Here is a 7,337-nt window from a genome sequence, read left to right as displayed (position 1 = left end):
CTTCAGGTATTATTAATAGCTTAGGATATTTTTCCCACAAGCCTTTCTATATACATTTTTCCTGGACTAAGTGTTTTAATAAAAGTCACAGTAATTCTAATGGGTTTTGGAGATTCTAATGAGATTTCTTGATATCTAAGAATATAATTTGCAAATAATAAGAGTTTATTTCTGGTTCACCTTTATTGCATTGACCAGAACTTCCTATGCAATATTAAGTAATAATGGTAATGGTAGACACCCTAGCATTATGTCTACTTTTGATGAATATGCCTTTTGGGTTTTACTTTAAAATATGCTATCTACTAGGGGTTTGAAACAAGTACTCTTTACCATGTTAAGAAGGTGACTGTTTACTTCTATTCTTGCAGAGAATATATTAGGAATGACTTTGATTTTATTAAATGTCCTTTTGGCATCTGTTGAGATGATTGTGATGTTTTCAGTGATTTATTTATATTAAGAAATACAAATAATTTTCTACAAATAGAAAAATATTTCCTATTATTGAATCTTGCTTACATTCCTAGAGTAAAATCCGTTCTGTTCTGATGGATTAAAAATACATATTGTTGCTTTCTTTTTCTCACATTTTGTTTAGAAGTTTTTCACCTATGTTAAATAAGAAGGATTACTAAAATCTTTTTTTACTTGAAAGAAGCATTTAGAATGACAGAATATCAACATTTAAGGGGTAGGTATTCTCCGCTCAGGGTAGAAATGAGAAAGTTATAAATGAAGAAGTTGATGTTCTGGTTCATGAAAACAGTATCTTGTGAATTTGATTAGCATCAACCAATATAATCTAATCATCCCTGGATGAATCAAGTGCCTCAAACTGCGGATCTTAGGAATGGATACTGTATTTGGGTAGCGCTATAAAGCATAATAATAACCATGAGAACTGACTGAAAGTAGTCACCTACAACGATTCTCATTACCAATTCCTAGGTCAAAGACTGTTTATAAGGTGCAAAAATATTACAAAATTACTTCATGGGGTAGATAATGTAGATTTCTTATATTTTTCAATTATTTTGACTATCTGAGGGCTTAAACCAGTGGTCCCCAAACTTTTTGGCACCAGGGACCATTGTCATGGAAGATAATTTTTCCATGGACTTAAGAGTGGGGCGGGGGGTGAGGGATGGTTTTAGGATGAAATTTTTCCACCTCAGATCATCAAAAATTAGATTCATAAGGAGCGCACAACCTAGATCCCTCGCATGGGCAGTTCACAGTAGAGTTTGGGCTCCTTTGAGAATCTAATATCATGGCTGATCAGACAGGAGGCAGAGCTCTGGCAGTAATGCTAGCTTGCTGCTCCCCTCCTGCTGTGCAGCCCAGTTCCTAACAGACCATGATCAGTATCCGTCTGCAGCCTGGGGGTTAGGGACCCCTGGCTTAAACTATATACTAACCTCTGTTAACCAGTATCTTTGAAGGAATTTTCTTTTCGTTTAACTTTAAAGGGGTTCTACTTTTCCCCTCGCCATTCTGCAACACAAATATATTTTAAAGCACATCAAACATATAGGAACCCTTATATTCAAAACCACCGCAATTTTGCTAATGCTGAAGACAATATGCAAGTAATTCAGATGTCATTTAACCTCTTCAATACAAGATTTCTATCACAGACAATGCCTTTCTTACCCATTAGTGAAAAAAAATCCTGTAGCACCTCTTAATTCAAAAAAAGAATCTTAAACTCATTAAATCCCTCTGAAGCTATGAAGGTCAACTTTGCTTTGACTTCTGGTTTAAGTCATTTACTGATACCCCAGCACATGGTTGAAATCACTTTAGCAGATCTATGCTAGGTGTAAGTTATTCATCTGGCTTTGCAATAACATTGGTTTTTCTAATTAATACTCAGTCTTAGGCATAAAATCTGGCTTGAGAATTTAAATGATTTAGCCAGGGACTGACAGACGTGGGAATCATTCCCAGCTTCAACGATTCTGTTATATACCTCTTCGGATAACTTTCTTCAGTATAGTCAATTCTCTGAGATTAAAAATATTATGACAGTTACATTCTTTTCTTTTTTTCTTATTGATGAAGTTTCATTTCCCTATAAACCTACTGGAAATTGTTAGAATAGGCATAATCTTGACTTCATTTGTAGCAACCACATTTATACATTATTTAACTTGGCTCATGTAATTTATTCCTTATGCAGAGAAGTTATATCTATCATTATCCCTCCAATATTTGCCTTCGGGTAGAATGTTCAGAAGACACAAGGAAGGTTATCCCTCTCCTAAGGTCATTCTTGCATAATGTACATATTTTTCAAGGCTTACACAATGTGAAGGTTTAACACTAAAATCAGTAATATCCTTCATTTCCGTAGACCAAAGGCTCTTGTCACACAGCAGTTTAAGCTGTCATCAGCGATCATGGCTGGGGGTGGGGTGGGTGGAGAGTCTCTAGGTCTTCTCTCAATATTTATAGAGATGTTCCTCAACTTATGATAGGATTATGTACAGATAAACCCATCACAAGTTAAAAATGCCGTAAGTTAAAATGCATTTAATACAATTAACTTACTGAACATCATAGCTTAGCATTGCCTGCCTTAAATGGCTTATAACACTTACATTATCCTATGTTTGGGCAAAATCATCTGGCAATACAGCACACTGTAGAGTATCAGTTGTTTGCCCTTGTGATCACACAGCTGACTGGGAGCTACAGCTTATTGCAAGCTGTCCAATATTGCAAGAGCATCATACCCATTTCTACTGAATGCATATTGCTTTCAAACCATTGTACAGTTGAAAACTTGTAAGTCAAAGCATTGTAAGTTGGGAGACTATATGTAGACATGCCACATTTTAAAAATTTTCTGAACACAAACAATATTTCTGGGTAGTTTGCTTCACTTTAGTAAATTATGCTAAGAAAATATGTCTGTACTTTGGAGTAAGGCAAAAATATGAATACATACCTTTTTAACGTCACTCTAAATTATTGTGCAACAGCCCTTTCCAAGAATTACTGAATTATTTAGAGGATTTTATTTTTGCTTGACTTACTCTTTACTCTTAATTAGGGCTTAAATTCCATAAAATTAGGTGTTAACTTTCAGATTTCTCTCTGGAAGTAAAGGTAATGCCAGTGGTTGTGGTTTTCTTCCCCTGTAGGACATTAAACACTATCTATTAGCAAACTCATTTTAGCTTTCCTTTGACTAGATAACTATATACCTTAGGTTCCTCAAATTCTTGTTTGAACCAGCTTTACCATCTTGTTGATTCCCTTGATAATGAGTTAAGAAATCTTTGACATATATTCACTATAGTATCCAGACAAGAGATACGTCTTAATTTTTAAAAATTATTCCTCAACAGGTCTCCTGTTTAACACAGTTCACTTTTATGGCCAAAGCCTCCTATATGACATTCTCTTCCCTAGCTCTTCTCAACAAAGTATAAAGGTTGGTGGTTTCAAATACTTTAAAACATGAGAAAACTATAAATTCATGAGGTACATTTCTGTATGCAAACACCAAGTAAAGCATTTTTAAAACCCTTGTCACTGGCAAGTACATGCATGCTTTTTTCCCCTTAAAATTAAAAAATATATATATGTATGTATGTTGTGAGTAAATTTAAAATGTCATATCAAACCAATGCTCCAAATGCAGCAATTAGAGGAAAAATAAATAAATGACAAAAATCATATTTTTAAAGACATTAGAGTAATGCAGAAGCAAGGACTAGATAATACTCCAGAGGAGGAAGACCCCTTTTTAATACGATTTTGTTAGAATCAATTTTCTTACCCCCAAGAAATTTGCTAATTCTAAGCTTGGATTAAGGACTGAACTTGATGCAGATAGAGGGAGGGACTGAGTGGGTGAGGGAAAAAAAAAAAACGTGGATCTCTTGGTAGTTGAGGTTGTCATGACAGACTGAAATTTTGAGGAACCCAAAACCTATGAGAAACTTTCCTCATGAGATATTTACTGAGTTTTGGGCCTGTGGGGAGAGTGGAAAAGTTCAGCAATAAGTTTCTAAAAGGCAGAATACATATAGTGTTTAAGAGAGAAAGTCCCACAAGGAAGAACTGCTTCAAAAATACTAGCCATATCCCCATAAAGACATTTTCTAGAAAGCAGAGGCTAAAAAGCTAATCTCAAAATTTCTTAAGGAAAGAAAAGAATCTCCCACAGTACCCAGGCTGGGGATACAAAATATGACAGACTCAGTCAAAATGGGATGATGGGCCCAAAGACACTCCAGTGGTGCACTGTAATTTACTAAAACTGCAACCCGCAACTAACCTAATCTTTTTTGGATTGAGGGAATCAGCCTTTCACATTATCTGCCTTGCAGAGAAAAGATGAAACACTTGCCGGTGGAATATACATCATCTCCTTCTCTATGATACTTTCATACACTATATCTGGCATTACAAGACATACAAGGAGAAAGGATAATATGTGCAATAATCAGGTTTAAAAATAGACAATAGAAGGAGGCCCACAAATACTATAGATATTAATGTTTATAATACAAGGAGATTAAAATGACAATAATAAATATTGTAAAGAACATATAGGAAAAAATAGATTGAATAAAAATATTGAAAATTTTAATGCAGTACCAGAATCTATAAAAGAGATGAGCTTCAGGATTTTAAGGATGAGCAAAGACGACTAAAGAAGCTTCGTGGAAAGGGGAAACCAAAGAAAGGAGAAGGGAAAAGAGAAAAAAAAAACAAAATAGTGTTGGTCCCTCAAGAGGGAGAATTTCTTCCTCAGTGGCAGAGAGCAGAAAGGGCATTTATTGTCTTTCCACGTATTGGAGGAATGTCCTCTTCCTAAATGAAGGTTATTTGGAGGAATACAGTCATCTCCTTGTTGAAATCTAATCTGGTTAAACTGTGGCTGGTTTCTTCAACACATTCTAACTGTGCAAAATTTTTTGGCCTTGGCCATGTAATGTGAGGTTTACCTAATTCTCTAATGAAATGAATACATACGAAAAAAACAACTACTTTGAATTTCATATGGAACCAAAAAAGCCCATATAGCCAAGACAATCCTGGGCAAGAAGAATAAAGCTGGAGGCGACATGCTACCTGACTTCAAACTATAAGGCTACAGTAACCAAAACAGCATAGTACTGGTACCAAAACAGATCTATAGACCAACAGAACAAAACAGAGGCCTCAGAAATAACACCACACATCTACAACCATCTGATCTTCAACAAACCTTATAAAAACAACCAATGGGGAAAGGATTTCCTATTTAATAAATGGTGCTGGGAAAACTGGCTAGCCATACACAGAAAACAGAAACTGGACCCCTTCCTTAAACCTTAAACAAAAATTAACTCAAGATGGATTAAAGGCTTAAACATAAAACCTAAAACCATAAAAACCCTAGAAGAAAACCTAGGCAATACCATTCAGGACATAGGCATGGGCAAAGACTTCATGACTAAAATACCAAAAGCAATTGCAACAAAAGCCAAAATTGACAAATGGGATCTAATTAAACTGAAGAGCTTCTACATAGCAAAAACAAAAAAACTATCATCAGACCGAACAGGCAACCTACAGAACGGGAGAAAATTGTTGCAATCTATCCATCTGACAAAGGTCTAATATCCAGAATCTACAACGATCTTAAACAAATTTACAAGAAAAAAACAAACAAACAACCCCATCAAAAAGTGGGTGAAGGATATGAGCAGACAATTCTTAAAAGAAGACATTTATGCAGCCAACAAACATATGAAAAAAGGCTCATCATCACTGGTCATTAGAGAAATGCAAATCAAAACCACAATGAGATACCATCTCACACCAGTTAGAACGGCTATCAGGAAGCAACAGATGCTGGCAAGGATGCAGAGAAATAGGAATGCTTTTACACTGTTGGTAGGAGTGTAAATTAGTTCAACCACTGTGGAAGACAGTGTGGTGATTCCTCAAGGATCTAGAACCAGAAATACCATTTGACCCAGCAATCCCATTATTGGGTATATACTCAAAGGATTATAAACCATTCTACTATAAAGACACATGCACACGTCTGTTTACTGCAGCACCTTTTACGATAGCAAAGACTTGGACCAACCCAAAAGCCCATCAATGCTAGACTGGATAAAGAAAATGTGGCACATATTCACCATGGAATACTATTCAGCCATAAAAAAGAATGGGTTCATGTCCTTTGCAGGGACATGGATGAAGCTGGAAACCATCACCCTCAGCAAACTAACACGGGAACAGAAAACCAAACACTGCATGTTCTCACTCATAAGTGGGAGTTGAACAATGAGAACACATGGACACAGGGAGGGGAACATCACACACCGGGGCCTGTCAGGGCACGCGGGGCAAGAGGAGGGAGAGCACTAGGACAAATACCTAATACATGCAGGGTTTGAAACCTAGACGACAGGTTGATAGGTGCAGCAAACAACCATGGCCCATGTATACCTATGTAACAAACCTGCACATTCAGCACATGTATCCCAGAACTTAAAGTAAAATAAAATAAAAAATTAAAATAAAAAAAAGAAGTTTAGAGAAGTCCAAGAAAAATACAAAGGAGACCACACCCAACAATATTAAAGTCAAATAGCTGAAAACTAATGAAAAGAGAAAATTGTAAAATCAGAGAAAAGAGACATGTTGCCTTCAAAGAAGCAACAGGACATAAGACTGACTTTTCAACAGAATTTTTGGAAGCCAAAGGCAATAGAATGGCATATGTAAAGTGCTAGAGGAAAATATAACTGCCAACTATAAAACTGAGTACAGAGTTCTATACTCAGTTAGAACCTCTTTGAAAAATGAAGGCAATTTATTGCAAGCAGAACTACACTATAAGAAAAAAAGATACAATTTTTTAAAGCTAAACAAGAATGAATGGAAGCACAGTACTACATGAAGGAATTTAGAAAAGGTACAGTTCAGAAAAGTTAAATCTATTGGTAATATAAGGGAATGTTGAGCATTTAAAAAAATAACAATAATAAAGTCATGTGGGTTCAGAAAATATAGACAAACAAAATATATAACAATAATAGCACAAAGGGCAAGAACCTGACTCACTTACGCAGAACCAGGAAGATGGGGCCACTAAAAAGTATATAAGATTAATTCAGCCAAAATTTTTAAACAAATTGCTAAAGGCTGATGTGAGCTAAAATGAGAGTATAAAATCCTTTGGAGCCATGTACATGACATGAATTTGCACCCATTCATAGGCTCTTCTCCCTAGGGCTCATGAGGTGTTCATTAGAAAGATTGGGGACAGAGCAAGAGACCAGAAGAAGCATCCAATGAAGATGAGCCTTAGAAAATGG

The sequence above is a fragment of the Pongo abelii genome, chromosome 16 (assembly GCF_028885655.2).
Source record: "Pongo abelii isolate AG06213 chromosome 16, NHGRI_mPonAbe1-v2.0_pri, whole genome shotgun sequence".
Lineage (NCBI taxonomy): Eukaryota > Metazoa > Chordata > Mammalia > Primates > Hominidae > Pongo > Pongo abelii.
The sequence above is the reverse complement of the archived record's forward strand: the minus strand, read 5'-3'. Positions refer to the sequence as shown.